The sequence below is a fragment of the Juglans microcarpa x Juglans regia genome, chromosome 1S (genome assembly GCF_004785595.1).
Source record: "Juglans microcarpa x Juglans regia isolate MS1-56 chromosome 1S, Jm3101_v1.0, whole genome shotgun sequence".
Classification (NCBI taxonomy): domain Eukaryota; kingdom Viridiplantae; phylum Streptophyta; class Magnoliopsida; order Fagales; family Juglandaceae; genus Juglans; species Juglans microcarpa x Juglans regia.
The window spans coordinates 8030013-8056568 of record NC_054595.1 but is presented as its reverse complement, the minus strand read 5'-3'; positions in this window follow the sequence as shown (position 1 = coordinate 8056568).

The following is a 26556-nucleotide window of genomic DNA, read 5'->3' as shown; positions in this document are numbered from 1 at the left end:
ACTACGGTTACCGACAAGTACCCACAGTGCATAATGGGGAGCTATGATGATATCATATTTTATGATGTTATTGTTAACGATATTGATGGCTTTATTAATAATGAAAAGTTTTGTTTTTGAAAAGATGAATTGGAGAATGTTCTCTGTAAGAAAATGTGCATCAATTTTTCTGCAAATGTTGATAAATCTGGATGGGAGATAAATATTGATTTGCTGCATAACATGCATCTCATGTTTATTATTTATCATGCATAACTTATCTCTGTGCAAGTTGGTAGTTTATTTAACTTACTCTTATTTCAAGTAACTCTCATCTTTGTGGACCCACTACCATTCCCCCTGCCCCTAAAATGGTAGAAGTTGTGTCAGGACCAGTAGAGGACAAACAATATAGACCTCTGGATATAGATGGTTGACGAGGAGTCGAATCTTGAGCAAAGGCTAGATTTAATTTTAAAGAATTGACTCTTCATACTGTAGAGCGAATAACAGAGTTGATCTAACTATAGAACCAAGATTCAGTATTTTGTATTAAGGAAATGTTATCCTTAAGTTTGAACTTATGATGGTTATTAATATTATTGCGATGTTTAATTCATTCTGGCATAAATTTTTATAATTCACCCTTATTTCACTGTAGTTATTGTATACTAGGATGCACTGCATATTAACTATCGTGAGGGGGGTATATAACTATGTGTTACATGTCCTAACGCTCAAAATCTCTATTACAACCCAAGTGTGACATGGGGGCGTCACATTGATATCCCTTGTAGCTAATATTGATTGGACATCATTTTAGTTATATGTTATAAATGCTTTTATATATGGTGACTTATTTTAGTTAGAGTATTGTGGGTGTGCAAATTATAGAAACATTAGCATGGTTCAGAAGTTTTGTTTTGTTGTATTAGAGTTTGGTCTTCTCTGATACAGTATCATAAAGAGCTTACTAGCCTTTTAATAATTTTTATTTTGTAGTTCTTATATAATAAAAAAAAGGTATCCTTGCGGCCCATTAGAGCCAATTTGGTGTACTGATGGAGCTAATGTTGTTTTGTGGTGACTAAGAGTACGATGTAGCCACCGGTAACGGTGGTTTCATGGCCCATGATGGAGATCCAAGAAGGGTCATTCATAATGCCACTAAAAGGGCTAGGCGTGCTGAGGTTAGGCGGGTGGCATTGGGTGCATGCATGGCTCGGATGATGGGTCATTGGGTTCGCAAGATAAGGTCAACTAGAAAATGATCAAGTTGTTAGCCAAATTTCTTGATTTTAGGGGTTGAGTGGCAAATCTCTTGTATATAGGGAGGAAGCAAACCCCTTGATTTTAGGGGTTGAGTGGTTGCTAGAGAATTGACCTAATATCTCCTTCAAATTAGGGAGATTATCTATTTATTAATTTGTTTGAGTTTATTTCCTTTATTTTAAGAGTTGTTGGGATTGTTTCCTTAATTTTAGAAATATGATTTGTTTTGGGATTGTGATTTCAAATTTTAAAAGACGTTGTTAGAGGGAATAAGTGGGGGAAGGCTAGCCGAACCCTAGTACTATTTATTTCGGGTTTGCATTGTAATTGAGGCATTATGCTATTTTGAATAAAGGTGAAGCTTATGTTTTGTCACCCCAATTTTTGAGAATTGAGTGCTAAGTTAGTCTTAATTTTCACCATCATACCAATCGGATTTTGGTGTTGTCTTGAGGTAACCCTAGATTCAATCACCCAACATGCCACAAATACTTGAGTGAGAGTGAGGCTTCCATCATCCCACCATGGTGTGTGTGAAACCTCGATTTAAAAATAGGACTTTGAAGTGATATTTAGTTTTTATTTGGGTCTAAGTAATTATAGAATTAGTGGAGCTAGGATCCATGGTAGTTAAAACTTACTTGTTAGAAAACCTAGGAATGTTCCTTACACTTTGGAATGGTTTGCCGCCCAAGTCCTTTTAGGACCATGTGATTTTTAGCTTTAAGGATTAGGGTGCCACTAGGCATCCAAGTGTAAGAATTTTTTAGAGTTTCAAAAGGAAAATCTTGAGGAAGAGAGGGAAATTATTTGGCTATGACACTTGCCATTCCTGTGTAGAGTGTCTCTTAAGGTTTTAAGGAAAATTTTATGAGAAGGATGAAGGGTGGTCGGTTTGGCTAGGGTTATGCCACTTGGTGCCCATGCTACATGTCCCTTAGATTTCCAATGGAGAGAATGATTAGGGAGAGAAAGAGAGAGGTAGTTTCGGCAAGAAAATGACACTTGGTGCCCATGCTCATGTGAGACTCTTATGTTTCCAAGAGAGCAATGATTATGTTTTCAAGACGCCTTTTGGGTTCCCTAAGGAAGTAGTCATGAGGGAGATGAAGAGGGTGCTCGATTTTGGGCAGGGTCATGCCACTTGTCATTCATGCAAGGTATTCCTTAGAGTTTCAAGAGTTGTGCTCAATTTGGCCAGGTTTCACCGCATGGCATTCATGCAATGGTTCCTTGAGTTCTAAATAGAAAGAAATGAGGAAGGAAATAGGTAGTTTCACCACTTGTTGCCCAAAATTTATAGGCAACAAACAAGGAAAGGGGGCAAGACACATGGCAAGCATAGATTGATACTCTTAGTATTCCCAAGGCAAGCAATCATGAGAATAAAGGAAGAGAGAGAACAATGGGTGAGAGAGTATTTAATGGGAGGCATTTATGGCACTCAGTTACACTCATAGAGGAGAAACCAAAAGGTCATTTTGATTTCCATTAGAATTTCTTCACTCTCCCGTCCCCATTCTCATGCACATTTCCAAGGAAAAAGCCAAGTTGCTTCTGCCATCAACACAAACATCATACACACCTAACTTGCTTCAAGATTTGGTGTTTTAGAAGCCAAGCATCTCGAGGAGCCCTAGCTAGGTAAGGAAGACTTCTTTCCCCAAAGTTGTTTTCAAAGTTTCATGAGTCTTGGTTAGAGAGTCCATAAGGTGTAAAGTTCTTTTGCATATACCACTTGTTTGACCATTTTCTAAAGATGGTTTAGAAGGCGATTTGGTTTATTGCACACCTAGTAATATTTGGCCTATTGGGGTTTTGTCCATGTGAAGGTGAAGCTTGGTGACAAATCTATTGTCATTCAGCCTCACTAGGGTTGTTTCTATATGTGTGAATAAGCCAAATGTATGAGTAAAAGAAGAGATTGAAAGGGTTGATAAACTCTTATGACCGAATAGGTTGAGAGTTGCTAGTAAGCTAACTTTGGATCTTCTAAGTACTCAAGTTAGTGTGTAAGTTCAAGAACTTCTTTCAAATTAAGTTCTAACATTTAGAACATATACTTCTCAGCTTGCTTGATCGTTGGGATTATTATTTTAAAATAGGGGCTTTGTAAGTTAGTCTCTAACTTACTCTTCGATAATATGTTCGCGTCTATTAAGTTAACGTGGCATCTATGGTCTATTGTTTTAAAATATTGGTTGGTTTGCATGATTTGTATTTGGCCATGTCATGCCATGTTGCTTAATTAATTGATAATAAAGTTCTTGCTCATGATATGTGTCGTAATCATTGGGAATATGTTTAAATGAATGTTCTAATTATTTCAAGTTGTTCATATGTTGGAATCACTAAATATTGTGCCATATTACATGTCATTTACATGCCATGATAAGATCACATGAAAAAGTTACAAGTTATGTCTTTGCATCTAGAAGACTTTTGACACGATCCAATGCTAGGATAGAGGAATATCCTAGTGAAACTCTCATGTCTACTCTGAAGTGAGTGAAAATGGGCTGGTATCCACTAGTTGACAAAGTACAGTCTACGAGCTTCGAAAGGAACCAAGTTTTCAGAGCAAAGTTGTAGTGCCTGACACTAGTGCATGCAAAAAGTGATAAGTACAGTGAAGGCAATATGATATGTTGTAGATTACAAGCTTTTGGTGAAAGCGAGTCGATCTGCCAAGTGCAAAAGAAAGCTCATGGTGAAGGCGTTTCGATCTGCCTGGGTGCGTTAGTTATAATGTACTCATAGCTGGTCAAGAGACCTATGATGTGATACGGTAACTAGCAGATGTACACAGTTGTGGGATGACTGTGAGGTATCCAAGTGTGTATTAAGATAAGAGTCTATGAATGAATATGGAAATAAATGATTACACTATTTTCTGTTACTAGAAATTGTTGTGCGTTTTTAAAAAAGGAATCTAAATGGGTGAAAAATACAGTTTATGAAATGGCACTTTCATGTTCATGCATTCATGGTCATGTTTGCCTTATGCATGCTTACATTATCTCTATGTATGTTTGTGACATAACTTGTTAGAATTCCTCAAAATCTCATTGTGGTAGGAGTTATGACAGATTTAGAAGACAATTAGTGTGATTTCGCTTGGGATTTTATGGAGCTTGAAGCTTTGGGACATGCAATATAAGGTCACATACTCTCGTTCATGACAGTTAAGAATACAATGCACCTAGTATGCTTCTAACAAAATGCAGTAATCGCAACAGATAAATATTTTTTAGCAATACATAATGTACCAGAATGCTAAATCCCAAAACATGAACATATTTTCATAAATATTCACATATCCAAAAGTTATCCAATAAGTCTATAATCAAAACATGTACTCGAGAGAACACTCCATAAGTACAAACATAAAATACAACTACAAGACTAAACACCAAGCTGTTCATGTAGCTCAGCAATGATCACCAAAATATAATCCAAGAACTGGAAGATCAACTCCATATGCTCCTCAAGTGTCCTCCGTGACCTACTCGAGCTCGTCCAATTGGTCGTGTCCTAATCCCCTGTCCTCTGACACATCGTCTACCATTCCGAAGGATATGGTAGTTGGGACTACCAAGTGAGATTTATAAAATCTCAGCAAATAAAACTCCTAAGCTACTAGTAGTATGAATAGGAATGCGTGACAGTAATATGACATGTATGTTTCGTGACATGGATTTGCACATGCGTGACATGACTTGAAAATAATATGACTTGACATGAAAATAACATGACTTGACATGAACGTGACATGCTTGCTCAGATAAAACATATTTAAACAAAGCAGACTTCCTTTGCCCAAAATATTACATCAAAGATACTCAAACAAAGTCGAATTGCCTACACCCTGAGTAGTTTATTAGAGGTACTTAGACAAAGCAAAATGCCTCCACTATGAGCACCTTATTCAAGTTTTTATTATAGATACTCTGACAAGCAGAAGGCTTTCATCACAAGTACCCTATGCATATTTGACTCGAAAAATATTTTCATAACGGACTCATATGGTTCGTGGGAATCATATGAGTCCGTTAAATAGGCACAAATGAGGACATGGGAATCATGGCATGTAACAGATAATCATGTAATAGAATAAGATGACATAGCATGGCATATTATAAACAATTAAATAGGCATAAATGAGCATGAGTATAATCAATGAATTCTTATCACCATACATATGTAAAAATACCATAAATAAGTTAGAAGCTAACGTATAGATTGTCACATATAATGGAAGTGTAGCATAAAGAAAGGTAAGTTGAAATGATAGATGTTTTAGAGTTAGAATATCTCACTTATTCCTCATAAATATAAAACTTACCAATTTAGGGCCAAATTTGCAAAGCTACCCCTTAACTTTTGGGAAATTACAAATTTGCTCCTAAACTTAAAACAGTTGCAAACGAACTCTAAAACTTATCAAAGTTTACATTCCTCAAAGTTTACATTTTATCCAAATATGAGCTTAGAAATTTTAAAACCTAAACCCAAGTATGAAAACACTCCTCAGCCTATTCACTTAAAGGCATCCATAATTTTGTTGCTACTTGATCATTTAACACACTAACATGCTTAAACCAAAATTACTAACTCCCAAAATCATATCCTTAGTTCTAAAATCATGCCAAGACACAAAAATCCTGCATTTCATAAAAATTTATACTCACCACTTTAAAGATTAACCCAAAACATCAAGATTAGGTCAAACCAAACCTAATCTTAATGTTCTTGGTCTAATATTTTCATATCAACTTCAAGGACTCCAAAAGCCAACAAATCTAACTCCTAAGATTTTTATGAATCAATTCTAGGTGATAGCATGCTTGACTAACGTCAAAAATCTCAAAATACAACAACTTAGAATCGATTTGCATGAAATCATTGAAACCAAATCATGCATGCTATTGACTTGAATCATAGTGTCTAGATCCTCGATTTTCATGTAATAAATCTTGAAAGAATGCAACGATATACCTCACATTCAAGTTCTAACTTAATCTAAGCATTAAATCTAGCATTTTATAGCAAATAATCCATTAAAATAAACATCAAAGCTGAGAGCCTCTAAGTCATGCTTAAAATCATACCCTTGCATGTTCATCAACAATTCAACCAAGACCTAAGTCATAAATCTTCAAAAAATTCATTCTTAATCCGTAGATCAAAGCTTTAAGAATAAGATTTATAAAAATAAAAGCCATAAAATAAAGATCCTAGGGTTAAAACAACAACTAAACCAAACACTCCAAGCTCGTTTTGAAGAAGTCGATTTCAACATGGAAATCATTGTGCGATTATTGGAGGATCTTAAGAAGATCTTCAAAGGGTCATATTAGGCCTATTGGACACCAGTGGTCAAAGAATGTGTCATAGTTGAGAATCACCTAGAGGTGATTGATAAATTTATATAGACCATTATGAAGCTGATAGTAGAGATCCAAGAGACCTTAGCATAATGATTTTGACTATATTGCACAAGACTACATTTTGATGATTTGAAGGGTCGAGTTTTGGGACCCTACTTTTGTAAGGATGTTTAAACTATGACATGTTTGGGATTAATAGATTATGTTTTGGTATCAAGTTCATAGCTCAAGCCCTTATGTATTTATTTCCGCTATGAATTTATTCATACTGTTAGACACTTGCTAAGTCCATTGCATGTTAATTGTCATGTACGAGAGGTAGGTAATCTTAAGTTGCATATCTTGATGCTTCAATTTCCGTCAAATCCCAAGCGGGGTTTAGGGGTGTCACAGTGTGAATGCATTTTTTGTTAGTTTTCGACATCACAAGCGACATAGGTGGTTGTGGCTGTGTTCATTGTTGTTGTCTATGCTCGATAGTGTCTTGGTTTCTCAACCTGAATGTCCTCTACTAGTTCTAGTTTATTATGAACCCAAATTAGGTCCACTACTCCATTGTGCTCAAATGGAATCTCATACTCTTGATGTTTTTCCTGTTTTCACAATTCTCTCTTGCGAAGTTAGATGGTGCTAACTATACCTCCAATGGCTATCTGGGATGGTTCCCATACTTAGAAGTTAGCATGATATGATGGGCATTTTGGATAGTTCTAAATCATGCACTCATGCTTTCATTGTTGATGATCAAGGCTGAAATTACTAGATTGATCCTAGGTACTACCTAGAGGTAAGTGAATAGGTGTATGTCACAAATCTTTGTCCATTTTTAACCCATGTCAAATATTAGCAATGGAATGAACATTCGAATAATTATTAAAGCAAATCGATCACCAAAAAAAATAAAAATAAAAAATTAATGACGATGAGAAACCCTTTAAAGAACTATTTAAAGGTAAAACCACCCCTAGCATACCCCAGAACTAACCAATTCCCTATTTGAAGATAAGTACAAGTAAGTTTCTTACAAATCCTTTGTAATATAAATCCCTTACTTGAAGAATAAAATGACCCGTTTTGTTCCTTCCACAGTAGCAACCAGAATCTTTGACAATCTCCAAACTTGGCTTCTTCTCCTGAAACATCCCGTGGTTGAAACCTTTGAGAAATATCTCAACACAGCCACAACACAAAAATTCTTTCTCTTAGTCCAAGAAGTTGCTCCTTCAGTACACGATTAAGTGAGCATCATTTTCTCCTAGTCTTTCACACATTTAACTTCTTGGCACACACGTTTATCTCACTCTCGCTCTTCCAACACTCATCAATCTATCTTATAGACTTGATGGTTAATTTTCATTGTTATCACTTTATTAGAAAATCACGATAGGTTAGAAAATCACTCTATTGATATTACAATAGAGCCTTGTTACGACAGGTTGTTGAATGGCTTATCCTTGGTTTGGAGTGACTGTAATCCTTACCCCTTTGTTGGAACCTGAAATTCTATCTTTAAAACAATTTGGCTAAGTATTACATTACCATCTAAAACTACTTCAAGTTTATCAACATCTACTCAACACTTTGACTAACGAGTTTAAGCCAGCCAAAAAAACGAATAAAGACAATGAGATCCCAATGCAACACATGCTACTTGATGAAACAGGAAAAAAAGCTTCTTAAGTGGATCAACATAGCTCTATATGAGTATGTTCTATCCATTTTTGTCTAACTACACACATCTCGTCAAGTGTGGAATACATTGTTAATGAACCTGGATATAATTTAGAGCATTATTATTTTATTGTTAACATGGTTATTTATTATTGTTGTTGTTGCTATTATTTTATGTATGGTTGTAAGTTATTATTTCATACTAGTTAGTTAGTTAGCCAATTATAATTAATTCAATTAGGGTTTTTGTTTAGGAAAGCCTAACTCAAGTTTGGATATTTTATTAGGCTTTACTTTATTTTATTGAAGTTAAATAGAAGAAAATGGAGTAGGACCTTAAAGACTTTTAGGGTTTAAGTTAGTGGGTTTAGAAGTAGTGTGAGAGGGGTTAGCATTAGGGTAGTGGCCCAAGCCATATTAAAAACAAGGACCCGAGGTTGAGCTCATGGCCCATGGCCCAATCCTACCCAAGACCCTTGTGATGGACCTAGCCAAGCGCACCAGTGAAAACACCTTAAACCCATGACCCAATTCACCATAACCCACCAAAATTCAATTGCGTTGCACCCCACAACTACTCTCCAGCAAGTCAATCACCACCCACCGCCGACCACCCAGCTCTTTCATGCACATACAACCGTAGGTAAGGGTAAACCACACGACACAAACCCAATAGGTAATTCTCACCACCACAACCAACTGAAGCGCACAACCTTCTACCTTCTTCACCATTAAAATAGGTTGGTTCACCTACATCCTCAACCTCTTCCTCTAGCTCAAAACCTTGTAGGTCCCATGTGATGTGAACTGTGAGTATAATATCTCATTTTACCAACCAAAAATAGGGAAGGAAATTATTGGTCCCAATGTTCAGAAACCTCCTTGTCGTAGCCTTAAACCTCCTCTCTCTAGGTATAAACCTTTCCCTCTCCCTCACCTTATATGTGTTCAGAATTAATATCAAGTGATGCTAAGGGGGGGACCGTGTTTTGTGCATGTGGGAGTGAAGGTGCAACCAGCATAGAGCCAAGTGAGTGTGCATAAGGAAAGAAGGTAGGCTTGGGTTGGACTTTTTGGAGACCTTTCATGGATTGGGTTGGTCAAGTGAGTCCCTAAGAGAATTAGGGTAAGTTTTTTTAATGGGCACCATGTGTGTGTATATACAAGGGTTTGTGTTCCATGACAGGGAATTGTGTGTATGCACGAGGTGGTTGGCACCAAAACTATATGTACCTAAGTGACTCAAGAGCTAGCTATCATGGTGTTTAACTCAAGTGCAAGAGTGTGGTTGGGTGGAAGTGTGTAACCGTGGGTGGGATGTGTGCACTAGCCATGTAAGAGACGTGCAACGATTAGGGGTCTTCCAAGTCTTGTGAGTATGTGCATGAGTGCTCATGTCTTATAAATATCGAGCAATGTGGGGTAAAAGTATGTGGTATAGGTTTGGGCATAAGTGATGGGAAGTGCTAGGTGATTGTGTAACAAAGGATGGTGAGATTATGCCTTGGAGTTCATTATTTTATGTGCATGATTCTAGGTTGAAAAAGATGATTGTTGATGCCTTGAGGTCATGTGATATGATTTATGTGAGGAATAAAGGAAGAGGGCAAGTTGTAAGGAAATTAGGTTTAAAGGTCATGCCCATGGTTAGGGTGGAATTAATGGAGTTTTAGATGTCACGAGTAGCCTTTTTAGGCCTAGTTGCATGTCGCATAGGCATATTTCATTTAAGGAGATATTTGGAGAATGAGATACGATGAGAATTTTGTGAATAATAGTATTGCATTTTGTGAATAGTAGTGAGATAATTTAAGTATTTTTTGTATTTTGAAAAATGAGAGAGAAAATGTTAAATAAAAAATATTATATGGTTAAAAATATTGTTAGAATATTATTTTTTAATATTATTTTTGTTTTAAAATCTGAAAAGGTTGAATTGTTTCTTATTTTTTGTTTGAAAATTTAGAAAAGTTATCATGATTAGTTTGAAAATATTTGTGTTTAAGTGATGTTTGGGAAGAAAATGAGATGGGATGAGAATTATTACCAAGCATCCTTGTAGCTTGAGAAAATTCTTATCCGAATATATAAAATATTATAGGTTTCATGTCACTTTGTGACTCGTGCTTTTAACTTATTATGCACAAGGATTGAGGGTAAGTAACTATGATCATACTTTTCCATATCATTTTATCTAATTTGGTTATAGTAATGTATATGTTCATAAAGATATATTTATACTTATCAACCATTCTTGGCATTATTATTAATGATGTGATGTATGTGATTGTGACAATACATGATTGATGATGGACTGAACAATATATGGTACAACTATATATTTTTAAATGAATGAAATGTAAGGTAAGGTAAGGTTAAAGAAAAAGAAAATAAAAGGAAAGTAATAACTATATGAGATTGTTGAGGCAAAATGATCTGGCCATGATAGTGAAGACGATACCATGAGGTTAAAGGGCATATTGCAATGCTAGAGTGCATCACTGGTGATGCACCTAGTGATGTCCATTCCTGAGGAGGGCTAGGTTCTAATCCGCTAGCTCGGGTAAAGCCAAGACCGCAATGATCGCTACTCATAATACACAGGGTTAATAGTCTGCAATGGCTATTAAGGATATGAAGTTAAAGAATATCTATTTTTTGAGAGCTAAGATCATGTATGTTATGATGTGTAATGACCCGATCCTATATTATTAGGGATAAATTATGGATAATTTTATTAGGCTCAATTAATGAGTTAAAGCCCATAAGAGAGTGTATCCGATAAGTTATATTTATTTTAACCTAGAGTTAAGGCTCCATTAATTTATTTTTTTAAACTGCAAGCTCGTGAGTGTTAGACTCCAAACACTATTAACATTCTAGATTCCACTTCATAATAAAACCCCAAACTGATTTTCCACTATAAACTATAACCATGGACATCTCAAACTCCAATTAAAATTCACCCAATATAGCTCTCCTAATAGGACTACAACCCCACATTCATCCTAGGTTAAGAGCCTTAACCTAACAGTATAAATATTCCCCCTTCTATTCATTATGGAACCTGAACTAGCAAGCACAACACACAGCACGCTCAGTCTCCCAAGTCCTCCACCGTGAGTCTTTTCCTTCACGCATCAAACCACTGTCGCACTACACAACACCATTATTTTAGTGTTTCACAAACCACCTCCCCTCAGCCCCATCCAGCAGACCACCCACACGGCATCACCCACCATCCCTTCCTCTCTCAAGACAAACAGCCTCCATAGACCACGTCGGGCACCACCCCTCAACCTTTACATGATTAAAAAAAAACCTTCTCCCCCATGCTGCAATATCCAAGTCCAAGCCGCTCCTCTCGCTGCCATGATTAGAAATTTATTCAAATTACATATTTATTTTTATAAGTGACCGATTACGTGCTAAAAATAGTGGATTAGTTCAACAAGGTAAGTAGTATGATCATACCCTTATGTGTATGTAGAGTAAATGACATGTCTTTTATAAAAATATTATGCATGTACGCCCTCCATTGAAAGCCCATTTTTACGTACCCAAGTTATGATAATATTAGGAAAATCCATTATTTTATGTGAAAATATATACATTAAATCATTTATAAAAAATCATAATTTTATGAAAGGAGTTATGCATCAAAAGATTTATGAAAAGACATGATTGTGTGTGAGAGTTATGCATTAAAATATTCATTAAAAGCCATGCATGATTTTATGTGAAGATTAATGCATTAAAATATTTATGAAGAATCATTATTTTATGTGGGGAAACATGTATCATGGAAATTTATGAAAGAATGCGATTTCATTTGAAATATATGAAAAGATATGACAAGTATGCATGCAATTTCTTTGAAATCTATGATATGACAAGTATGCAAGTATGATTATGATGAAGTATGAATGATAAGATATGTAACAACCTATGTTATGATATGAAGACGGTATGTTATGGGCATATTGCTTTGTCAGGTCGTACATGCTGGTAGTGCACCCAGTATGTCTTCCTTAGGTATGAATTTCACAACCCGCGGCCATGGCTAGAATTGAAATCTACTTAGATTCGCTAACCCTAACTCACGGGAGTCAACAGTGGATATCGGCCTATGATAAGTATAAGATAAGTTCATGTTCAGGTTCATTGTATTTACGTATGTATTTATGAGTATGCAAGTTTTTCAAGAAACCTTATGTTTATTATGTTTACTGTATGATGTGTTGCTTATTGAGTATTCGACTCATTTTTGTATATTTTTATATTTTTAAATCACCTCAAGTGATGACATTTATGAGGATGAGACTGCAGGATAAGACTTGACCCAAGGAGGCGAGGCAGACGCCTAGATAGTTTATGTCATGTTCAGTATATGATTTAAGGTTTAAATAAATTATTTTGATAAGCACATGAGATTTTAGTATTTTTTTTTTAAATAAGTGCTTCAGCAAACTCTATTATGGATTTTAAGTATTTAATAAAGTTTGTTTTATTTATAGAATCTTCCGCATCTATTGCGTCATTAGAAAGAAAATTTTTTAGTCAAGTTTAGTAACACACTGGCTTCCCAAAAATTATAAAAAAAAAAAAAAAGTCTTTATTGGAGAGCGGGGTGTTATATGATGATAATGTTGATTGAGACTATTTAATGTTTGACTGAAAGCCTAGACTACTATTATATTTACTATATGATGTAGTTCATACTGAGTATTCGACTCATTTATGTTTTTATGTGTCTAACCCAGGTGATGATGATTATAAGGATGTTGCAGGAGGATACTGCTTAGTGGATGACAGTGAGGCTTGAGGAATTTGAGATATTATTTGCTTTCTTTTTCAATAATGAGTGATTGTAACACATAACTTTTAGACTCTTTTCAATAAGTGCTACTAAAAACTATTTCTCATATATTTTCTTTCAATAAAGTACTTTGTTTATGACTTTCATATCGGAATCTTTTATACCTTGTGCAATGCATGTAGCTAAGTCTCTTGTTTCCTTCAACTTTGAATTATTTGTACAAAAGCAAGTCTTTTATTCGTCAACAGATATCCGGATCCTCACAACAACTCTCAAAGCTTTCACTAGAAATGGCCAAAATCATATAACAACTCTCGATTCCTTCTAAGGAATGGAACTTACAAACCCTTTAGGAACACTCCATTAAGGCTCCAATGAGATTTGTGGCAAGTTAAACCACCAAGCTTTAGTTCATTGTATGGACCACTCCTATCAAGGGCGTCATCCCCCTCCATAATTTGTTGCAATGGTAGCATAATTAGTATTTTGATAGTGGAGCTAATGCCCACATAACAAATCAACTTGAAGATCTGACCGTTCAAAAGCCTTATCAAGGTCATCAAGCAACAGTTGTTGTTATGTAGCTAGACTCAAAATTCAAAACAATGTCTCCTCTACCCTCTACACTCCTCATTCCAACTTAAATATAGAAGCTTTGTGCATATAGTAATTGTCACTTTATACTACCTCCACCTATTTCCTTGTGAAGCACAATTGGACTAAGGCAACACTTAGAAGGCAAGCTGAGAATAGCTTGTATCCTTTGCAGTTCTAAAGACTCTCATCTAGAAACAATAATGTATTCATTGTTCTTTTACGGAAGGAAGCCACAATTCTTATGTGGCATTTCAGATTAGGACACCCTTCTCTTATACTTGTCACTCGTGTAATAAAAGACTTTGTTTCAACTCTTACATGTGATTAGGGGTGTAACCGGTCCGATTGGGTCCGATTTTGGACATATTTTAGAACCAAACTGATATAACCGGTTTTGAGATTTGAAAAAATGATACCACACCAATTACACCCCTAAACTGGTGCTTCCAATTTTACTAGTTCAGGTCCGGTTCAATCCAGATATTCGGTATATTATATAATATATATATATATATATATAATATAGTATATTATAGTATATAATAATATAATGATAATATATTATAGTATATTATACTATATATTATAATTGTATTGTAGACTATAGTGATATAGGACTTTAAAATTTAATATTATATTAATTAGTAATTTATAATACAATACAAAATTATTTAATATATAATTATATATAAAAATTATATAATATAAAAATCATATAAAAATATTTTATACAATATAAAAAATTAAAATATATATATGAACTGGTCCGATCTCGTCCAGTATTAGGGAAAAAAAATCAGAATCAGACCGATTTTGACCAATTTTGAGAAAAATGAAATCGGTACTGGACCGGACCAAACCAAACCAAACCTAGTACCGGACCAAACCCACCCGTTCGGTCCGGTTTACAAGTTCACCGATTTGTTTTCACCCTTACACGTGATGTTGCCCACAATGAGTTTTTCTATGATTTTTGCAAATTTTGGGATTGCCAACTTGGGAATGGTAAAAGGTTATCTTTAGTCCACACGGATCACACATTCTCCTTTAGAATTGATCCATATTGACCTATCGACTTTTCCCATTAGCTAATTAGAGGCTGCAAATACTACATTATGTTGATAGATGATTTCTCATATTATACATGGTTGTAGCCCCTTCAATCCAAAAAACTGCAACTTATGAATGTTTAATCGAGTTCAAGACACTTATTGAAAACTGAGTTGGCCCAAAATCCTGTAGCTTAAAGTGGATGGTGGTAGGTAGTTACCTCCGTTTGATTTTAGTCTTTTTTTACCCAACATGGTATAGTTCATAGTAATTAATGCTCTCATACTTCCCACCAGAATGGTCTTGTAGAAATGAAACTCAAACATATACTTGAAATTGGGGTTACCCTTCTTGCTCACTTAGGTTTTTTTTATAAATACTAGGTTAATGCTTTCCTTACCTCAACCCAAAAACACATTATATAAACATACAATTATATAAATATACACATACACACACATATTTATAGATATAATCATTACCAAAATGACATTATGGGGGTTTAGTTAAACCTAACCCTCCTCCCACAGTTTCTCTTCTCCCTCTCTGCGTTGCTGCCCTCTCAGACCCTCTCTTCCTCTCGCAATCGCCGCGCCGATATAGCCTGCATCCTCTTCTTCTCATCCTCCTCATCTTCCTCAGCTTCTCCTAAGACCTTAGACACATTCTCCCTGAGTCCCTCTCGTAATCGTCGTGGGGCCATGGCCGTGGTTTTACTAGTTTAGATTTTTTTGTGGATTTTGTTCATTGTTGTAGATGTTTTGTGGATTTTGTTGTGAATTTTCTATTTTCTTTGATTTTTCTTTATAGTTTTTATGGTTGTGACATCAATGTGTAAGCAATGGACGGGGGGTGGATGGCCAAGGGTCCACCCCCACACCCTAGCACATGGACGGGGGGCTTCCCCTAAGATCAAACCCTTCCCCCCCCCCCCCCCCCCCACGGGTAGAATATGTGTCAGGGAATGAAAGAGCATCGAGCCCCAAATTGGACGACGTTGATTCTCCAGCTTTTGGATATCATTTTAGAGTTAATAAACGAGTTGCGTGAGCAACTTGGCATCTAGAATAGTTTTTTGTTTATCTGTAACTAAGGATTTCCGACTCCAGTACTATGTTCATTTTGTTTACAAACTGGTTGGGCCATTGATGTAACTTTTGATTATGTGAATATAAATGGAACGTAATGATATTTTGGGATTGGCATTCTGGTACAATATTGTTGATAAAAAAGAATTTATCTGCTGCGTTCACTGCATACTATTAATACCACACTAGATGCATTGCACCTTAACTATTATGAACGGGGGTATGTAATATTATATTGCATGTCCCGACGCTTCAATCTTCGTCGAATTGCAATAAGAGTTTGGGGGTGTCACACTTAAAGTAGGATCAACATTTTCACACATCCCACCCAATTGCTCCTTAACCTGACAAACTTGTTGCCAACATTCATTTGATGTGACATATAAAGAACCAAAAATAGTACAAGTTATACCATAAAAAAGTCTAACAAATTCAACAAAGACCTTAACATTTTTCCAATTCATATCTTTAGGCTGCCCAAACCTCCCACTCCCTTCCTCCTCATCAAAGTGGCGAACATTTTGCATGTCCCTAAACACCTTTCTATATTGTTTGGTCATTTCTAACATAAAAGAAACTGAGTTCCATCTTATAGGAACATCAAGGCACGATGTCTTAGAACATCAATACCTCACTTTTAAGCTCATAGCATTAACAAACATCTTGAATTTCTCAAGTATAGCTAGTGAATAACCCACAAACCAGACTGCATATCTTACTTTTGCAACCGACTCATGTACATCTTTTAAGTTGTCAATCAGAATAAGGTTAAGGATGTGTGCAAAACACCACACATGTAAACACCCACCACCCAAGATGGACAACCTTTCCTCTTTAACCAAATTCTTCAAATACTCAAGTTCTATATCATTAGAAAATGCATTATCCACCGTAATTGTTAAAACCTACTCCAAACCCCACTACCTTATTCTGGACTCAACCACCTTCCCAATTGTATCACCTTTGTTATTGGAAATTAGACGAGACTTAAAAAAAAATTTGTGTAACTTCCAATCATTATCAACAAAATGTGCAATAAGACATATATAGTTCAAATTTTGGACAGATATCCATGTGTCAGTGGTGAGCCAAACTCTCTGACCCTTCAATAAATTCTTCAACAAATCATTCTCAAGCACATATATTTTAAGCACATCTTTCACAACCTTGTGGTAAGATGGAATATTAAATCTAGGCTCCAAGTTCTTAGAGAAGACTTGGAACCTTTGACTCTCCACAAATCTAAATGGTGGCTCAACAATTATGATCATACGTGTTAGAGACCTTCTACATCTATCTGGGTCAAACCTCACAAACACTTTCAAGGTGTTACCCCTACTACTCCCATCCATAGCCTTTTTAAGTCTTATCCCCTATCGATTTCAATTTTTATTAGATACGATACGTCTTATAAGACTCTTCTTGCATTGGTTTAGTATATGCTTTTTTATTTTAGTGCCATATCGTTTATAGTGATAACTATAAACAACACTATAGTAGTTACAATTTTCTTGTGGGTCATCATGATCACTATTCTCTAATCTAGTAAATGGTCCCACAATATGGAGGCCTTTTTTTGTTTAGCGAACCCATGAATGTTTGGGTAGGGGTAGATGTAGGGGTCATAACACTAGTACTAGTGTTTGAACTATTTGAGCTTAGAGAAGTGACATGATCACCAAAACTATCACAATCACTACTATCCATTTCAAAATATCAAACACCTAATATAACACAGAGAATCAACCACATAAACTAAAGTTCATACAAAACCACAAAAACCAACAAAGTGAGCCGTAAATGATATTAAGGCTTTTGTAATGCCCTGAAAGAAATTCAATAGAAGGAATTTCTTTGGACTCTAAGAATTCCATGAAAACCTATGAGGATTTCACGGATGGAGCAATTGATTAGGTTTTAATCTGTTAGTATAGTCAAATTATGATATGCCAAGGGGACAGGCTGCCTTTTTTCTTTTTTGAGGCACCTAGGATCATAATTATATGAAACGGATTACACCATTAGACTCGTATAAATTTTTAAGATTTTATGGTGCAATAAAATTTTTCAATTTTTCCAAGTGAAAAATAGGCCAATTGGATAGCACCACAACACCAAATAGCCATCACATCGCCATGTAGGGTGTCCAAATTAGCCAAAGATCACTAGGGAATCTCATTGGACATATGGCACCATCACAATCCTCTATTTAGAATACACTTTACACTTGTCAAGTGAAGTACAATTGTGTAAGGAGGATTGAGTGAAAATCAAGCAACCTACATGCTCTCTTAGACCCTTCACACTATTCCAACTACCTAAGTACACCCATGGTCGGCTCCCAAAGAGGATTTGAGACCCCAAACCCCAAATTGGATGCCACTCGGTCTGAAATTTCTTGCTTTCTTCTTGGAGTGAAGCTAATCCTACAAACAACGATCATCTCAAATACTTTCTCTTACACCCTCATCCACTCTCTTACACCATGTACTCTCCCCTGACCAACCCCAATTGGGTTTGAACTTGAAACCCTAAATAAAACCCTAACTAAACCCTAAAGAGAGGCAATTAGGTGTGATGTCTTTTGTTTCAGCCGAATACATCCCAACCACTTGGTTTTTCCTGTAAGCAACCCTCCCTTGAATGACCACTCTCTTGACCAACCTTGTACTTTATGGTCAGCCCAATAGTGTACTTGAAACTCAAGCCACAACACTCCACCTCACACACACACTCAGCAAGCACAAAGCCAAAGCTGACCAAGGCTTCACCAAGTTTGCAAGCAAGCCTTCCATCATCATCATAACCTATCATCAACCACCCAATTCAGCCCCTTTGTCTCTTCTCCTATAGCCCCATGCCATTCTCTTCATTTCTCACACACAAGACTTTCACACTTTGTTTTCTTGAAAGCTACCCTAGTGTAAGTATTGAGGGAGATTGGTACTAAGTTTTCTCTTGGTCATTCAAAGATTGTAAGTATATTTTCTAACTTCAACCTCTTCTATTTTATGATGCTTTGAGTCTTGAGCTTGTTAGTAGTATGTTAGTTATTTTTCTTCAAAGTTTGATGGTTGAATCTTGATAGTTGGTATTGAGGTTCTCGGTTTGAGCATCATTGGTGTGCCTTGGAAGTTTTGATGAAGTGTTGTCTAATCCTAAGTGTTTCAATTCTCTAGTGTGGTAATTTGATGACTATACAAATCCTTCGTTGGATTTATGGCATTTGAGGTCTTAATAGAAAGATTTGCATGCTCCTCTAGGGTGTTAGAAACCAAAACCTTAACGCTTGTCCTTTAAACTCTAGAGAACTTGAATCAATAGCTTGATCCTATAAACTCTTTTTCATAAAGATTGAGTCCGTTATTTGAGTTGGATTTTTAGCCTTATAACTAGGGTTTTAGATTTAGCTTTTTATGAACATGCAAAGATATGATTTTTTATGCAAGCTTTGAGGATTTTGACTTTTTATGTTATATTGAAAATGGTTCTAAGACCAAGATAGAACATGAATATGAGATGTATAGATGTGTTATTTCAAGAAAAATATGCGTGCAACTTAGGGATTTAGTCACTTTATTCAAAGCCAAGTATGAACATGTTTCAGGTCCTAGGGTTGGTGTGCAAGCTGATTTTTCAACGCTTGAACAAAATGATTTTTGTTGCTTATTCATGCATAATATCAACTAAGATTGAGTGTTTAACATGTTAGAGGTTTATTTGGAGTCTTTAGTGTCAAACTTCAAATGAAAGGCCAAAGACACCATGTTAAGGTTTGGTTTGGCCTATTCTTATTGTTTTGTATTGATTCTTTCAAATGACAGGTTTATGGCCTTGGAAAAATATATGATTGGAGTCTTGGCATGTTACTAAACTAGGAATTGGATGTTAGTTTGTTTGTTAATTTTGGATTTTGGAATAAATAGTGTGCATAAGAGCAAAACATCAAACCAAGTGAAAAACTAGGGCTAGATGTTTCGGCCATGTGAGGTTTTTATACTAGATGTGAATTTTTGTTGATGGAATTAGAATGAAAAATACATTAATTAAGTATGTAAAATATTTGAAAAGTTTGAGGCCCATTTGTAAATTTTGAAAGTTTAGGGGCTTATTTGCAAAATCCCAAGAGTTAAGTGGAAATTTTGCAATTAATGTCCTAGTATTAGTAAGTTATGATTTTCTAAGTTAAATGAGTATTCCTAACCGTAGAATATCTCTCATTTCAGCATGCTCTATGTTATTACGTACAAGTAACTATAAGTTAGCTTCTAACTTGTAGTGTATTATAGTATGTAAAATGGTAAGATTTATGCAAGTATATCCATGTTATAATCATGGTTTATTTTATATTGAAATGTTTATACCATGCCATGTTGCCATATATTTCAAATCTGAATATCTGTCATATAACATGAATACATGTCATAAAGCATACGAGTCTATCATGAAACATTTTTCTAATTAGTCAAGCATAAGCTGTTAAGTTTTATCACGACGCCAAATGCTAGGATGGGGGATTATCTTAGTGGAACTCTCTTGTCCACTCTAAAGTTATTAAAATGGATTGGAATCCTCAGAGTTGACAAAGAACCATTAATCAAACTTTAAATGGATCCAAAAGATTTCGAAGCAAAATCAAAGGCACCAAATGCTAGTGGGTGACAAACATGACTTAAGACAAGGAACTACCATGAGGTAAAACTTTCATGAGGTACTCATAGCTGGTGCAAGGACCTGTGATGTAATGTGGTATCAGTAGGAGCACATAGTTGATGGGGAACCATGGAGTGTCTATATCATGTAAGAACAAGAATAAGAAGGTCTAACCCCCGCTCATTTCTTCTTACGTAAGCTTCTCTCTTTCTTACGTAAGACTCCTCATTTCTGACGTAAGCAAATTCTGATGACGGAATTATGCAACAGTCTGCCATTCTTTCTGGCGACTGCGAGCATCGTCATGTGTGCCGAACCATGACGACGTGCCTCTTGAGATATTAGGTGACTTCTAAAGTACATCCAGTATTTAAATGTACTGGAAATATTTATATGAGGTATTTCCAGTATCGTTGAGTTAAACTTGTTTTTAAATGAGACAGTTATAATATTTTGAAGAGCTCCAAAATATTATAATTGTCAGAGATCAATTTAATATTAATTATTAAAATGATTCCCGTTATTTGAAATATTATGAGATTTAAATTATGTTGAAAGCTTTAATTAAATTAAATAGTTTCATCCTTTTAAAGATATGAAATAAGACTTCATCATTTACTAATGATGAAGAAATATATTTTATAAACTAAAGTTAGTTTAAAATAATAATAACCTTAATTACTCTAAGTGCTTTTAATTAAGTTAACGTTTACGCATTTTCAAATCAGTATTTTAATATCTCAACATTAGATCGTTTTGAGGACCCCAAGACGAAGGGACTGGATTATAAACCCAGACCCCCTCTCTCTCTCTCTCCTCCCTCTCTCCTTCTGCGTACGTGATACGCAGCCCTTTCCGCCCGAAGCTTCCTTCCTCCAGCCCGGCGCCTCCATGCGCCGCCCACTCTCACCGCCGGCGCCGTTGATCTCCTCTTCCTCCAGCGAGCCTCCCCGTGGCAACCTCTCTCCCTCACGCTCTCCCTTTCTCCCTTTCGGAAGTGTAATGCCCGAATGGGCATGCCCATTCCACCGCCGTGAGCCACCTACCGGCGCCACCATCACCACCAACAGCCTCCCCTGTCACCGGTGAACCCCTCCCATGGGTGGTGCAAGAGGTGGCATGGGGTGGTGGCTCAACCATGGGCAGAAGGGAGGTTGAAACTTAACTAATTCAGTTTCCATCCAACTAGTGTCCAAGGTGCATTCGATTTGGGGTTTTGGATTGATTTTTGAAATCAAATTTCATCCAAGGCTTGGTCTGGGTCTAAAGGAATCATATGAGATGTTTAAAGACCATAGTGCCCTTGAGAAAAAGGCACAAAAAGATTGAGTTTAAGGGCAAACCAGTCCATTGCACACAGAGGGCACACATGTGTGCCGATTGGTGTAGTTTGGGATTTGATATGTCATTTCTTCTAATGACGTGTGAAGATTTATCGAGGCTCCTAATATGATCTAAGAATGATGTAATTGAATAATGAAACAAGAAAATTTCAGATAAAAAAGGTTAAAAAGATTAAGATAGAAAATTAAGTTCTAAAACATAGTTTAAAGGTCACTAATCATGGGTAAGGTGATTAATGGTCTTAACCCAATTTTAAAATTTAATTTGGGTACTTAGGATATGATATGGACTTGAGGAAACCCATGGTATAATGTACTGGGCTCTCAAATTGAAGAGTGAAATAGAAGCAAAACAAGGTTTTGGGCCTTGTGGGCTTAAGAGGCCCATGAGTGTGGGTTATGGTCCAAAGGCTTTTGGGTTTGAGTGAATGGAGCCCTTGTTTCTAGATTTTTAAGGGTTAAAAGAGGCTTCAAAATCCACAAAGATGGGGTTTAAAAGGCTTACACTAACCTAATTAGGCCATGGGTCAAACCTATACCAAGCTTAGCCCAAAGGCCTTATGCCTTCCTTATATTTGGGCCAAGGCTATCCTACCAAGACTTGCATTCCTATGAGGCTTGGTTTAAGGCTTCTAAGACATGGCCCATAAATGTCCTAAGGTTCTAAAGGTCTTAATAGAATTACTAATGGGCTTGTTTTTCTTATCCTTCATGCTTAATAATAAACGACACTAAGTGTCATGGCCTAAATAAACCTAACTATCAACATTGAAGTAAATTAAATAAGCAAACAAAATAATATAATAATAATAGAAATAATAAAAATAATAAAAAAATATTTAAAGCCCAAAATCATAAGCTTAAATCTAAGGGCGTTTAAAGATTAATTTTAATGGTTAATTAGGCGGAGTGTTACATTAAGTTTTGATTGCCTTACACGTGAATTCTAAGTTGTATAGCAATTAGTCCTCTCTCTCTCTCTCCTAGAAAGGTGGGGTGTTTTCTCTCTACTGTTCTTCTGAACGTAGAGATTTCTCTCTTGAACTTAGTTTGAAGAGCACACTATTTTAATTGGTAGCAAGCTTCGTTATTGAAATTCTATTCATGGCTGAAGAACTATCTAGCCTGACAACCTGTACAAGGGCCTATGTCTCACAAAGGAAGAGAAACAGGAAGTCTTCATTCTGACTGAGGAAGTTTTGATATCTATTGAAAAGAGTAAGAAGTGCTTGGCTACTCTTGTTGTAGCAGAAAAAAGGTAAACAGAGAAGCATTTCAATCTACTATGAGTAAGGTATGCAAAGTGGAGGGCCAGGTTTCTTTTCAGGATGCTGGTATCAACAAATTTCTGGTTGAGTTTCAAAGTACCACGGAAAAGGCTCAAGTTTTATTGGGATAGCCCTGGTCTTTTGACAGGTCTTTGGTGTGTTTGTTTGACTGTGAAGGTTGTTTGGCTCCCAAGGATATTGCCTCCAACAAAGAACCATTCTGGCTACGGCTTCATGATTTGTCTTTTGCTGGTATGAATAAAACCATAAGGGAAAGGTTGGGTGTAGCTGCGAGTACTACTTTATCAGTGGATGTAGATGCTAGTGGAATGGCCTGGGGTAGCTTCCTTAGGGTTAAAGTGTTACTTGACATCTCTAAACCCCTTACTCATGATCAGTTTATTAACATGGGAGAGAAACATTTCTGGATTCCTTTCAAGTATGAAAGGCTGTCTTTGTTCTGCTTCCATTACAATAACATTAAACATGATGGTCCTTCATGCCCAAGCTCTCCTTTGGGTGGCAAATTATGTGAAGGAGCTGCATCCCAATACGGATCATGGCTAAGGGCTAGTTCACAAATGAGAAGTTCTCAGACTTTCAGCAAGAAAGGATGATTTTGAAAATTTAGAGAGTTGGCACCAAAACAAACCTGAGGATAGCAGGTACAATGATGGTGGGATGGGACAGAATGCTCTTGGAAACTCTGCTGCTGTAATGCCATGTCCCCGTGGGTCTGGAGAGTTAACTCATGTTACCTAAAATTATCTCCAATAACACTTTTAAAAATAAACCAGAGTCTCCATAACATATTAACCTATTTGTTCAACACAAATATTCATGTTCCTACATAAGGGCACATCAGAAGTGTCTCAACAATATATATAAACATTTCCACAAAGACTAGGAGTATCCATTACTCAAAACACCAAAGCCATATAAAAAAAGTCAACACTACCAAAAGACTCTCCAAAAAGTCCTTGTACCCTAAGGCACTTAATCTTCTATGATAACAAAATTTGCAAGTACTCCTTATTCCTGACTCACAGCCGATGCATCAAAATTATCTAAAAAATATTATGGAGAGCAGGAGGTGAGTTATCAACAACTCAGTAAGCAGAGAACATATACTAGTATGCAAACATGAGCATTTACAAAATTCAGAATGCCGAACAAAAACCTTTTTACTTTTAGAATGCAAAGTCAGAACATGTTATCAGAAATATCAAAGTTCAAAAAAATATTCTTATTCAAACTTCCATTGGCACAGCATAACTGAAACATCATGTCAAAACGGAATTCCATTTTAACCCTCGTGATAGGGTTATATAAACCCTGGCTGCCAACCGAGAAGAAATAGAATATAAATCTTTCCTTTATTATTTTCAGAGCTCCGAGTGTGCACATAGGAAAGACCACGAAGAAAACCACTTTGTTTCTAAAGTGGGTGCACTAGAAACAGAAAAGTTGGTACCAACCCAAACAAAGGCCACAGTTTTACACCCGTTAGAACAGAAACAAAATGTCATGCCAGAGGTTTCAAAAATCACATCTTATCATATCAGAGTACAAAACATTTTCATAACAGAACAGAATCAGATCACAAAAATATATTTTATGCACAAAATTTCATATTCGCTCTCTTTTGCACAGTTCGGAAACAAAATGTCTAAATAAGCTCATGTCTACACCAGTCATGATAGAAAATATTTCCTTCTTATACAGAGTTTTATGAGTAATGCAGAACAAATAACTGAGGTTGTTTCCAAAATTTCTTTTCATAACAAAACATGCATATTTTTCAAAATTAACCTCAAATCATTTTATTTTATGCAAAGTGTAGTATAGGAACCCTGCTTATCTGAAATCCTTAGTCTTTCAAAAAAATTTCCTCAACAATGCCGAACAAATATTAGTCGTCACCTATAAAAGTCACGTAATTCCAATAAATTTCCAATCAACTGCATATTTCGATATTTAAGCTTAAAATGCTAAAAGAACCTATTTTTAAAACCTTAAAACCTAAAATTCTCATAATTTCTAAAATACAATCATTTTCTAAGACCATCAATATTCATTTAATCGAATTCGTACCAAAAAAGAAATTTATCGAATAAGTATTATGATAATTACGGAACTCAATAAATACTAATATTTAAAATATCTAAAATACCAACAACGTATTATAAATTAATAAAATACTTTGGCCACTAAAAATTCTCATAAAATAAGTCATGAAAAACTCCTATCAAAAAAATAGGTTTACTTCCTTTAATTAACAATATTATCAAAATATTATCTACACAAATATAATATTTTTGAGACTTAAAACAAAACTCATTTAAACTAAGCCCTAAACAATAAATATGGATGCATACTAAGGGGTAAAAAAGTAATAGCACTTCCTTCTATTAGGTTAACATAGTTACTTGAATATATATATATATATATAAATATATATATATAACTTATAAGAACATGAAAACCAGACGAACAAATAAACGGAGACAAAAACAAGTATGCGGCAGTAGGGGCTTACCCAAGGGAAACCGAGGCACACGTGGAGGGGTAAGGTGCGACGGGGCTGGCTGGAGGGACTGTGGTGTCACAGCTAAAGAGCAGGAGTGCGGCGGAGATGCCGTTGAGTTGGGCTGAGCAAGAGAGAAAGAGAGGGAGAGGTGAGCATGAGAGAGGGTGGAGAGAAAGGAGAGAGTAACCGAGAGAGATACTCACCGTGAGGGGTTGCTACGGGCTGAGGTGGCCTGTGGGTGTCCGACGGATCCCTTTAAGTGCAAGTGGTGATAGCTTGGAGCGGCTGGCGAGGTACAGTTGTCCAGTGGTAAGAACTCTCTGTTTTGAGTGAGAAAAACAGAGATATGGTGCTCTGCTTTTCGGTGGTGTTTTACATTAAGAGGGTGGTGGCGCACGGTTGGAGTGGTGGACTTTGAGTGGCTGAGGTTCTGTATGTGGATTGAGTTCGGTGGAGTAACGACTCGTTGGCTTGGCTATGCGGGTGGCGGGGCTGCTGAACGCAACCGAGGCTTGCGGTTTGGTGCTTTACAAAAGGGTGAGGACGGTGGCAACGGTTTCGTGTGTAATGGGTTGGTAATGAAAACACAAAGAGAGCTGGCTCCGTGGGTGACTGGGTTGTGGTTCAATGTGGTGGAAGCAGGTGCTTTGATTTGAACTGCAAGAACAAGGTGGTTTTCAGTTGTTAGTCTCTCAGTTGAGGTGGTAGCCATGGTTCACAATGGAGGGTGGAGCTCAAAGGAGTTTGGATGGCTGAGGGCGTGAAACAAGGGCAACGGCACTTATTCTAGGGTTGAGAATGCTTAACATAAATATGAGCTATAAGTAGAAAATAGATAAAACCTAAAGATGAAGGAAGGAGGGACGTGCATGAAAATGGAAACAACTTGAAACCGT